Source organism: Microcaecilia unicolor, chromosome 2 (assembly GCF_901765095.1).
Source record: "Microcaecilia unicolor chromosome 2, aMicUni1.1, whole genome shotgun sequence".
In the NCBI taxonomy this organism is placed as follows: domain Eukaryota; kingdom Metazoa; phylum Chordata; class Amphibia; order Gymnophiona; family Siphonopidae; genus Microcaecilia; species Microcaecilia unicolor.
Window position 1 is genome coordinate 275,597,961 of NC_044032.1, and position 12,920 is coordinate 275,610,880.

At 43.2% G+C, this 12,920-nt stretch overlaps 1 protein-coding gene across 1 annotated transcript in view; it reads right to left on the bottom strand.

Moving 5' to 3' along the window:
- Nucleotides 1–12,716, bottom strand: part of LINGO2 (leucine rich repeat and Ig domain containing 2) — a 1,076,239-nt gene extending 1,063,523 nt beyond the window's left edge. Inside the window, exon 1 of the mRNA XM_030194184.1 lies at nt 12,683–12,716. The gene's annotated coding sequence lies outside the window, so the exon portion shown is untranslated. The remainder of the gene's footprint in view (nt 1–12,682) is intronic.
- Between the last annotated feature and the right edge of the window lie 204 nt (nt 12,717–12,920).

A 12,920-nucleotide genomic window follows, 5' to 3' on the forward strand; every position in this document is an offset into this window, starting at 1 on the left:
TTAGTGTTTGTGGGAAATTATGACATTCCCAAACGTAGGGGTCCTTATACTAAGTTGCATTAAGCACTAATGCACATTTAGGGGGTCTTTTACAGAGGCGCGCTAGTGTTTTTAGCTTGCACTGATTAGTGTGTGCTAAATTTAAGAGATGCTCATAGGAATATATGGGTGTCTCTAGCATTTAGCGCACACATATTTAATGCATGTACTAAACCGTTAGCACGCCTTTGTAAAAGGAGCCCCTAATGCAGCAAAACTAGCCCAACACAGGATGAAATAACAAAAGTCCATCACGCACTTGCTTAAACCTTCACTATCCCAACTGCAGAGGACTTAAATACAAATTTGTACATACATCTAACTTCTCATACACCTGCACACACCTATGGAATGAGTTACCGATCGCCATAAAAACAACACACAACCTGACAACCTTCCGAAAATTATTAAAGACCCACTTATTCATAAAGACGTACAAAAAAGATTCCCCATAACGATCTGACTCCCAAATTACTTCAATTACAACTATTATGGAACCCTCCTAATTTATTCATTTCAATTACATCCTCATCACTAAATAATACATCTTGTCATGATTTCATCGTGCCATGTTTCTCTATTAATCCACTTCCAATCCTACATGATTTATTTATTCACTCTTATTTGTAACAATTGTAAATTTATTATTCCGTTAATATGATTGCTACGATATTCTTATGCACCTATCTGTATCTATGTTCTGAAATTCGTATTCTTTAATATGTATATGTTGTTGTAATATTTTGTAAGCCGCATTGAGCCTGCAAATAGGTGGGAAAATGTGGGATACAAGTGCAGCAAATAAATAAATAAATAAATAAAATGTGCTAAAGCATTCTGTACTAGTTATGACACCTGCTCGCGCTTACTTTTTGAGGGGGGGTGTGTCAGTGGCAAAAAAGTATCACTCACTAAAGAATACGTGCTCCAACATAGTTAAATGAACTCTAAATGTATAATATAATGTTGTTGGATCCATCAGAATAAATTCATTTAACCCTCAACACGGCTTTCATAGCAAAAAGGTGAATTTATTATAGTCATTGATCTCCCGTGGTAATCGGGCGTTTACTGCCAGCTGATGACTAAAAACGCTATCGCGGCTTAGTAAAAAAAAAACAAAACCTTAAGGCCTCTTTTGGTAAAAGGGCCCCTTAGTAACATGCCTAAATGGCACTGGTTTGCCCAATTTAAGGAAGTTAGGGGAAAATGCAAACCCTCTCTAACCGATTCCCCGAAATGCTTCCACTCAGCCCAGGTAAACTCGTGCATATAGAGGCTGGAAGTCAATTTTATGTAAAGCATCACTTTATGTGCAGAAAATTCTTTTAAAATTACCCTTTCTCCAAAATGCTGCTCTCATGCTCCAGGCTGCTCTTTGTTATTGTTTCATTTCTGCATTATTTTCATAAGCAATTGATGTTACTGGACTGTGACTGGGTAGGTTGGATATATTCTCTATTTGATTCTTTTGTTTTTTTCTTTTGGAAACTGGTTATTCCATGCTGACTGAACACAGAATCCTAGATTATGAATTCTTTCCTCATGCCTCAGCTTCTTGGAAGCCACCATTGCAGTTCTACAAATTCTGAAATTCATATTCATTCAATACTGGTATCAGCTTCATTTTGTTCACATTTGAATACAGAAGCGTGACATGTTTTTTTCCCCAAATGCAAACACATACGGGCCCTTTTACTAAGCTGCGGCAAAAAGTGGCCTTAGTGTGACCCTTGTGTGGGGTTTTCCCCACACGCTAAGGCCATTTTAACAGCAGATGTAAAATGGTCAATGTTCTATTTCTCTGTATGAATGGCCATGAGCTAATATTCAAATATATACAAAAGGGATACTCGATCAAGGGTCTGACTTACAAAATTATTTAGAAGCGATAGGAAGAAAAAGCCTCAAGAAGCTCCCAGCGTTATTGAGCAGCGGGAGCAGGACTGCTTCATCATCGGCTCAAAAAACCTCCTGTTATCCCTATACCGCCCCTTTAGTGTACGGCCAAAAAGTTTGTAATGTTTGTGCTCCCTGCCAAATGCATAGCGATAGTAAATTCAGCTTTTACTTAGCTTAATATGATGCTTCCTTTTCCACAAGTGGGGACCCTGACCAGTGTACGGGCAAAACGTTTGTAATGTTTGCGCTCGCTGCCAAATACATAGAGATAGTAAATTCAGCTTTTACCTAGCTTAATATAGTGCTTCCTTTTCCACAAGTGGGAACCGTGACCTATGGTGGCCAGCATTTCGTCAGCCTGCTTCAGGGTCTGTTGGTCAAAGGAGTTAGCATGGAACCTCTGCACGTATCTTCGCAGAGGAGCTAATATTGCCATTAACACATAACCATTTTGAAAAATTACCACTACCCATTTTGTAGGTGGTAAAGGCTCATTACAGTATTCCTGCACTGACCAGTAATGTAGATGTACTAACTGGTTTACACAAGAATGTCCACTCTCTGCCCGTGACACGCCCCATGCATTTTGGAGTTACTGCAGGACACCTGAGCACTCCCCCCGGTACTCCATTTTTAACTGTGTTAAGCACATGCTAGTGCCTAACTCAGGGTCCCTTTTACAAAGCTGCAGCAAAAGGGAGCCCGCGCTGGCATCTGCGCGTGCTTTTGATGCACGCCGAGGCCCCTTTTTACCTCAGCGGGTAAAAGACAGGGCTTTCTTTTTTTCAGGAAATGGCCGTGTGACAAGTGAAACACTTGCCATGTGGCCATTTCGTTGGGGGGGGGGGGGGGGGGTGGAGCCTTTACCACCACCCATTGAGGTGGTGGTAAGGGGCTCCCGCACTAAGCCAGTGGTAAACGGGCAGCGCACGACACTGCCTAAATTCTGCCGGGTACACACCAGCACTACAAAAATAAACATATTTTTCTAGCGCCGGATATGACGCACACTGGGGGGTGGGAGCTACTTCCGGGCTGCTGTGGTAGCCCAGCGGTACTTCCTTTATAGCGAGCGGTAAGCCCGTGCTGCTTTTACCACCACTTTGTAAAGGGGGCTCTTAGATTAGTAAACGAGTCCCTTAGCTCTCTTTTAGCAGTAAACCATCCGCCATTCATTTTCTAATTCTGCAAGGCCGTGCATTGCTTTTCTCCATGTGCCATACAGATGTCACAAATTAAAAGAAGTACAGACTATTAAAGATATTTGCACCTAAAAATTACCTTTTCAGCTGTTTTAATCAGATAGTTATTGCAGCACATTAAAATCAGCTAGATGTATATTTATAAAGTAAGGATGGACAGTCAAATAATACACGAATGGTAACAGAGAATGCAAGTAGCACAGAAAGCTAATTTGATTAATCAAAGAATTTTGTTGTATATATACAGTGTGTGCATCCCACTAAATATCACACATTTTCCATCTTCAGGCCTATGTGCTGACAACTGGATTGAGCTACTGCATAAACCATTTTCTCCCATGTTCATACGAAGTGAATTACAAAGAATAATTACCCTGTTCTACGTTTAGTGCTATTGACATTTTTCTAAAGCTTTGTGTTCCTGGTGGCTGAGATTTATAACACTGGCTACTTTCAGAATGGTACACAATCTAATTTAATTTTAAGTTGCACAAGAGAAGGCAAGTCTATACCATTAGTTCATTTTTCAACGGATGTGAAACAATACTTCTAGCAGTTTACCGTTTCTCGGCGAGGACATCAAATAAAGCTTAATGGGTGCACATTAAGAGCTATCACCCCAGCTTAATTGAACAAATGATTTTCTACATTTTGCCAAATTTGGATCTGTCCATTCAGGCAAGCATCTCTCTTTTCAACACTGGTGTTTTTTTTCATATGATATATTTAAAAAAATACACTAATCAGGAAACTAAGGAAACAAGTTATTAGGGTTGAAATCATGTATTTTTTTAATCAATAAACTTACACCACAATATAAAAGTACATTTTAACCTTTTACATTTCTAGCTCCTGGATGCAGTTTGTGATGACCAGAACTTTATGAACACTAATTATTGACTGTGGCATGAAAGGTAGCCATTACTGAGAAACCTGTTTTGATTTAACCACATCCAGTACAGAAGGATACTCTGGTGTGTAAAGGATCTCATGACTGCTGGTTTTGAAACAGGAATGCAAACTGTATATTTAGAGCTTCTTTCTTTATTCTATACTAGTAAAAAAGGCCCGTTTCTGACACAAATGAAACGGGCGCTAGCAAGGTTTTCCTCGGAGTGTGTGTGTTTGGGAGAGTGTATGTGAGAGTGAGTGTTTGAGAGTCAGAGTGAAAGTGTGAGTCCAATCCATGCTCCTCTGTCACCTGGCCCCTCCATTCATCCCTATCCAGCAATTCCGCTGTCTCCCTGAGGCCTGCCCTGCAATCCATATGCATCCATGGCCATCTGTCCCGTCCATTCATCCCTATCCAGCAATTCCCGTCTCCCTGAGTCCTGCCCTTCCAATCCATGCCCATCCATGCTCCTTTGTCACCTGGCCCCTCCATTTTTCCCTATCCAGCATTTCCCCTCTCTGCCTGAGGCCTGCCCTGCAATCCATATCCATCCATGGCCATCTGTCCCCTCCATTCATCCCTATCCAGCAATTCCCCTCTCCCTGAGTCCTGCCCTTCCAATCCATGCTCCTCTTTCACCTGGCCCCTCCATTCATCCCTATCCAGCAATTCCCCTCTCTGCCTGAGGCCTGCCCTGCAATCCATATGCATCCATGGCCATCTGTGCCCTCCATTCATCCCTATCCAGCAATTCCCCTCTCCCTGAGTCCTGCCCTTCCAATCCATGCCCATCCATGCTCATCTGTCACCTGGCCCCTCCATTTTTCCCTATCCAGCAATTGCCCTGTCTCCCTGAGGCCTGCCCTGCAATCCATATCCATCCATGCCCATCTGTCCCCTCTATTCATCCCTATCCAGCAATTTCCCTCTCTCCCTGAGTCCTGCCCTCCCAATCCATGCCCATCCATGCTCCTCTGTCCCCTGCCCCCTCCATTCATCCCTTTCCAGCAATTGCCCTCTCTTCCTGAGCCCTGCCCTCCCAATCCATGCCCATCCATGCTCCTCTGTCCCCTGCCGCCTCCATTCATCCTTTTCCAGCAAGTCCCCTGTCTCCCTTCCATGACCCCCCCTTGCATCCATGCTCCTCTCTCTCCCATGTCCCACTCCCAGCCTGGGCCGCCCTCTTCTCCCCCACCCCCCCCTTCGCATCCATGGTGTCGTTTCTCCCCTGCCCTCCCGCTCCCATTGTTTTTCTTTTGTGGCCACCCTCTTCGCTCTCCCCAACATGGTTTGTTTGTTTTTTTCTTGTTTTTAAATGTACCTCCGTGGCGGTTCCGGCAGCGAAGCGTCAGGGAAGGAGGCGGTGCTCCCGACGTCTAGGTTTCCCTTCGCTGTGTTCCGCCTTCTTTTGACGTCATCCTTGACGTCAGAAGAAGGCGGAACACAGCGAAGGGAAGGCTAGACGTTGAGAGCGCCGCCTCCTTCCTTGACGCTTCGCTGCCGAGCGTTGCGATTGGTTGAGTGTCATTGCTCCGCCCTCGACGTCATTACGTTTGACGCGTGGGCGGGGCAGACACAATGCGATCTCACCCCCTTCACTTTTGGCTAATAGAGGCTTCATTCGAACGTTGGAGGTGTGTTTTATATAGAGAGATGAGAAATTCATAGGTCATCTGATTTGTCTGTCTTACTTGGTTCTTATTGAGGCACAGAGACTAAAAATAAAAACCCAAGCATAGACATTGGATAGAGATGTGCATTTCTTTGAAAGGACATGAAGACTATAAATGACATTTCCCTTGTTGTTTCAAATGATTTATAATAAACAAAAACTAGTACCAGAGGAAGGATGGCAACCAATGAATCTGCCCTAAGCCCCCATGCCACAGGGGGTCCCAAGCCTCCCTAAAACTGGAGGAGGTAAAACCTGACAATTTGTTTTAGAGTTTTTGTCCTGGTCCCCAGTGCGTCTAATATACTCCCTGACAAAGACAGGAGAAAAATAGGGGTTTTTTCCTAATCTGGAGAGCCCACTGCTCTTAGCAGTGCGCTGCATAACCTGGCCAAGCTGCTATCATCCTTAGGGTATAATTAGGATGGGGTGGTTAGGTGGAACAGGTAGGGTGCTAACAAGGTAAAGTAATGAGGAGGAAAGTCGGGGGTAGATTGCTGGGAGGATTTGTCAGGGAACTGTGGTGAAGAGGGATAGTATTGGTAAGAGGAGAGGGAGGGGGCAGAGTGTGAGCTAAGGATAATGTTTTGGCAAATGAAGTTGGTGTTGGAATGAAGGGATTGGTTGGGAGTGGGTGTGTGGTGGAGTGTGCCGGAAAGTTGATTCCCACCCTACTTGCCCTATTTTAGTGGCAATGGGTAGGTGTTTTCGGTGTCGGGGGTGGGGGAATGGTTGTAGCTTGGAAATAAGAAGGTGATCTCATGAAGCCTGGTTTGTGGGCTGGAAAAGATTGTAGGTAAGTGACATGCTCTTTGGGAGACTGATCGAGTGTGATACCACCTTGAGAGGAGGTAAGGGGCTTGGTGTTACTGCAACTCTCGCTTGTGGTGTTTTGAGGTTAATGTTATGGTTGGGGATTCTGTTGGATAGGTCACCACCAACTAGCCTTGGGTGGGGCGGGGATGATGGGAATATTTGTTTTAATAGGAATTATGGGGAGTCAATTGTTAGAATTTAGTATACTGTTTTACTTGTTTTAACAAAGCCGCAGCCATTTCCATACCAGTAGTTTTATGAGGTGTTTTTATTTGTTGGTAACACTGAGATGATGATTGCTTGCGAATGCCAAGTTTATCAGACCTGAGGCAGCCTCAAACCATAGCCCCTTGGGTTAGAAGGTGCACATATTCCAGGAGGAGCTATTTTACCTCCTTGCAAAGTGACTCTAGCCAGCCCATTCCCAGTTGCATGTAACATTTATGGTACTCTTAATTCCTTTTTCCTGATTGGCACAACATGACACACCTATGGCGGACTTGGGTATTTATTCTCCTTCCTTGGGGTTGTTCCCTACAGTGTAATTGTTCTTATCTTGCTGCTTCAATCTTGTTTACATGCCCAGTGTTTCATCATTTGCGCCTTTTTTTTCTTTTGCTAATTGTGGCCGAGAACCACGGAACCCTGGTTAAAATCCTACTATGGCTCTTTCTGATCTTTGGCAAGTAATTTATGGGGGAATACTATAACCTACGTGCTAACACTTACATGTGCACTAAGGACAAGATTCTATAAATGGCACCTAAAAAAAAAATCGGCTGAAAAAAAACACGTTTGGAGCTCTTCTATAAACCTCGCCGAAAGGTAGGCTTAGTATATGTTACCAGGATCTATATCAGGTTTCAGCTGGTACAAATCCTCGCACCCAAAGTTTAGAATGGAATTCGGCTCTAAGTGCTTTTCTATAAATGGCACACAGCCCGGAGTGTTGTGTGCCACCTGTCATGACCTGGAAAGTGAGTAGTTTCTGCCTGATGTGTACCAAAGCACAGTGGTGTACCAAGGGGGGGGGGGAAGGCGGTGGGGGCGGTCCGCCTCGGGTGCACGCCGCTGGGGGGTGCCACGGCGCGCACCTGCTCTGAGAGTTCGTTAACTTCTATCGTTCGCTGCAGCTCCCTCTGCCCCGGAACAGGTTACTTCCTGTTCCGGGGCAGAGGGAGCTGCAGCGAACGAGCAAAGTTAGTAAACTCACAGCAGGCGCGCACTGCGGCACCCCCCCCCCAGCGGCATGCACCCAGGGGGGGCTGTTTCACGGGGGGGTCCGTGCTGCATCGGGGGGGGGCGCTGCACCCGGAAGGCGGGGCACCGCCCCGGGTGTCCGCCCCCCTAGGAACGCCACTGCCAAAGCCCATCCATGACACCCTGATAGCCGCTTGTAAACCTTCCACTAGATGAAACTATGCTAATTAAGTGGAAGAGATTTTCAATCTGGTGTTTTACTAATAATGGTCATAACCCTATCACATTTCCTACTATGACTAAACTGTAGTATGTATGTATGTATATATTGATTTATTTACATCATTTGTTATACCACCATTCACAAACATCACAGTGGTGTACAAAACCAGAAGTTTGAACAGAATATAATAAAACAAAACCACTTTCTAGTCATACATAACACACTGAACCCAAAATGGAAGGAATGCATTGCACAACGAAATATATCCATAATACTCACTACAAATTAAAACAGAAACATATACGGACTGGAAAACTAATAACCTACTGGATTTTGCACAATCAAAAACTGCTCAAACCCCCCCCCCCAAAAAAAAACAAAAAACAAAAAAAAAACAACAACCAAGAGAACAAACAGCTGATATTCAAAGCAATTTCACCAGGTGGGAGAGGCTCCTGCCCAGTTAAATCGCCTATGTCCATCTAAGCACTGATCTTCAGCAACACTTAACTGGAGAGTGCTTCTCAGTATCACCACACACCGCCCCTGCACTGTCTGGGTAGTGTCAGGGCAGTCCATGGGTGAAGCTTATGCGGAACCTGGGAGGAGCCATGACTTAACTGGTTAGCGGCCATATTCATACAGCTAACCAGTTATGTAAGCAGCTAAAGTTAAGATAGCAAAAAGGCTGTCCCAACTTTAGCCACGGAGGTAACCGGGCACCAGTTTGAATGTTGGCTGATGCCCATTTAATCTCCCAATTTCAAGTGACAGCCTCGCAATACAGACAAAAATATCAGTATAGTAACATCTAACATATAGTACTAGCTACAGAATCAGTGGATCTAGCTGCACGCTGCAGACAAAGAACTTTTAATGTTGCCAGCTGATGTCACCTGCTGGAATCACAGGTCAAGGGGAGGAGTCTAGAGAGGACTTGAGAATAACAGCACTAGTAACATTAATATGATCTTGGCCTTCAACCTTCTTCTTTTATTCATCTCAGTATGCTTTTGCCTCTCCAAAAGATACATATAGGACTAGAATCAGTAAATGACACCTAAATTTGCATGCAAAAAAAAGGATACTGATTACTATTATAAATAAATGGCACTCCGAGTTGGATGCCATTTATAGGATAACACTTAGTACCAAGATCCACGCTCAGTTTTGAGCACAAGGATTTATACCAACTGAACACCAGTGTAAATCCTCATGTCTAAATTAGGCGCAGATTCCTAAATTGAATAATAGTGCACACATTCACTAAACGTCCCTGACCCAATCGTGCCCCTCCCATGGCCATGCCCCCTTTTCAGTTGCACTTTACAAAATGTATATACGCGTCTTTATAGTATACCACCTAGCAAGATGCGCATGTACATTCAACGTGTTGCCAATTTAGCGCCCAATTATTGCTGCTAACTAGTCATTGTTTAATTAAAATATACGTGCAAATTAGGCACATGCCCAAATTTATGCATGCAGTTTTGAGTGCCATTTATAGAATTTGGAGGATCTGGATCATTTCATGAAAGTCCTGCTTCAAGTAAAGCCTCCACTGCAAAAGTAAAGCCATGGGTTCTGAATGCGGTGCTCAGTTCACTTATGGAATCTCCCTTTGAATCTCTGGAAATTACATAGTTCCTACTATGCAATTTCCATAGGTTTCTACTGTGGAAAGTACTCTTTCTGGTGACAATCACTTCATCTAGGAGAGTAAGTGAACTGCAGGAACTAGAAACATATGAGCCTTACATGCAACTCCATCATTATGCAGTTGTTCTTCAGAGACATCCTAAGTTCACATCTGAAGTGATAATACATTTTCGGTTTTATGATGAAATAGTGCTTCCTACCTTCTATCTGAAGCCCCATTGAAATCCTCAAAGGAAAGCCCTCCATACTTTAAAAAATAAATGAGCTCTCACCTACTATTTAAAACAAAACAAAAACAAATTCTCATCTTCTTTGATACCAATTGACCTGAGATGCCATTTGCAAAACTGGCTTTAGCAAACTGGCTTCATGGACTGCTCCAGTTCTTGAGGCCCTTCTGTGCTTTTTCCGTGCTACTTGACTTTGTGTACTTTTGGACCCTCTCTTTGATTGCTTCATGGACTGTATACAATTCTGTTTGAACAAACAGATGCTCCTCACAGATCCAAGATCAAGCCTCATCAAATTAGAGGTACTGTGGCAACAGTGTTGTCTTAAAATCTGCCTAATGAATACCATCAACAAAGTAGCCACATGGCCCTTCCTTCATATTTTTAGTGCACATTGGACCAAGTTTCAAAACAGGTCAATGCATCTGGACAAGCAATGCTGGCCAAACTGTCCCTTTAAACTAATGACTCTCACAATTGACTCTTATGGGCTGCTCTAAAGACTTAAGGGTCTTTTTACTAAGGTGTGCTGAAAAATGGCTTGCGGTAGCCTAGGCATACGTTTTGGGTGCGCCGGTCCATTTTTCAGCACGCCTATAAAAAAGGTCTTTGTTAAATTTTTGCTGAAAATGGACATGTGGCAAAATCAAAATTGCCGCTCATCCATTTTGGGTCTGCAACCTTACAGCCAGCCATTGACCTAGCGGTAAAGTCTCATGCGGTAACCGGGCAGTAATGACCTACGCGCGTCAAATGCCACTAGGTGCGTATCTGAAAATAAAAATTATTTTTCGGATGCGCGCCAAAAATGAAATTACAGCAAGAGCCATGCGGTAGCCGGGCAGTAACTCTATTTTGTCGCACGTTGGGCACACGTAGATGCTTACGCGGCTTAGTAAAAGGGCCCCTAAGTCAACATAAAATTTGAGCAGCTGTAAGCCCTAAGCTTGGGAGCCAAACACTTGTATACTTGATTTAATCCTACTTGTCAATGGAAAAAGCAATATTGCTCACAAGTATCACTGAATTTTGAAACTGAGTAGCTGAGAAGACCACTGCATGTAGGAATGGCCATGCATGCTCAGAAATTTACACTAAGAATATTGTGTTTAATTCTGGTCGCCACATCTCAAAAAAGATATAGTGGAATTAGAAAAGGTACAGAGAAGGGCAACAAAAATGATAAAGGGGATGGGACAACTTCCCTATGAGGAAAGGCTAAAGTGGCTAGGGCTCTTCAGCTTGGAGAAAAGGCGGCTGAGGGGAGATATGATAGAGGTCAATAAAATAATGAGTGGAGCTAAATGGGTAGAGGCCTTGTAGCACTATAGAAATGCTAAATAGTAGTAGTAGTAGTAGAGGTGAAGCGTCTGTTTACGCTTTCCAAAAATACTAGGACTAGGGGGCAGGCGATGAAGCTAGAATGTAGTAAATTTAAAACGAATCGGAGAAAATGTTTCTTCACTCAACATGTAATTAAACTCTGGAATTCGTTGCCAGAGAATGTGGTAAAGGTGGTTAGCTTAGTGGAGTTTTAAAAAGGTTTGGACGGCTTCCTAAAGGAAAAGTCCATAGACCATTATTAAATGGACTTGGGGAAAATCCACTATTTCTGGGATAAGCAGTGTACCTTTTTGGGATCTTGCCAGGTATTTGTGACCTGGATTGGCCACTGTTGTAAACAGGATGCTGGGCTTGATGGACCTTTGGTCTTTCCCAGTACTTATGTACTTATGAGCTCCGAGTGAGCAGTTCTGTCACCCAATTGTGTGCCTTATCTTTCTTGCTGGCTACAAAAACACCTGATTTGGAAGAGCAACATCACTTTTCTCTATATTTGTTCCACTAGGAATGTGTTTTAGAATTAATAAGCTTACAAGAATCTGAATATTCCGTGAATGTACAGCAATTAATGGTAATTAAGTATGTTCCAGAAAGAGACTAAAAATGCTACCTAAAGATTTAAATTAATATGAGATAGAAAACAGAGAAAACATGTCTGATCTTTTACAAATAGTAAAACATGAAGTTTACACCATGTTTCTCTTAACCCATTTCGGGGGTTAAGAGAAAACCAACCACCTCCTAATTAACAAAAAGCTGTTTCTAATTAAGTAACTACAAGTTAAAAATTCAAGTTCACTGTGCGAAGTAAGCTTTCCTTGCAATTTATTTTTAATCAGCTAGAATGCAGGCAGTTGCATTGGAAGACATGTTTGGGGCAGACTCAAGAAAAATGTCAGGAAGTATTTTTTTTTCACGGAGAGAGTGGTGGATGCTTGGAATGCCTTCCCGCGGGAGGTGGTGGACAGGAAAATGGTAAAGGAATTCAAACATGCGTGGGATAAACATAAAGGAATCCTCCTCAGAAGGAACGGATCCCCAGAAGCTTAGCCGGCGGTGGGAGGGGGGGCTGGTGGTTGGGAGGCGGGGATAGTGCTGGGCAGACTTATACGGTCTGTGCCCTGAAAAATACAGGTACAAATCAAGGTAAGGTATACACAAAAAATAGCACATGTGAGTTTATCTTGTTGGGCAGACTGGGTGGACCGTGCAGGTCTTTTTCTGCCGTCATCTACTATGTTACTATGTAATGGTGCAACACTGTCTACTAGCCTTTACTGTCATGCAGTATGTATTGGATTTTCAGCTTCCACACCAGTAAATAATGTAACTGGACAATTGTCAGACAGCATCCTGGAGAAGCACATTTTCATCTGACTTCACTGAAAGTCTGGTGAAAGTCATATTTGCTGGAGTTTAAAACTGGGGTTGCAATTTGCAGAGTGGGGGAGTAGCCTAATGGTTAGTTTATCTTTGTATTTATTGAACATTTACTCTACTCACCCTTTCTGGCAAACAGGTCAAGGCGGTGTACACTGTAAAAGGGGAAAGGAAAATGCATCAGAAAGAAATGCCAATATTTGACAGGAAAGATATATCACACACACAATCGCACGAAAACAGAAAATCAAATCAGAACAGATTAACTTGGCAGGAGTCTGCAACCTCAACACTCAGTTGTTAAAAGCTAATTTAAAAAGATGAGTCTTCAAAAGACCTTTACATTTAATAAAAGTCCCTT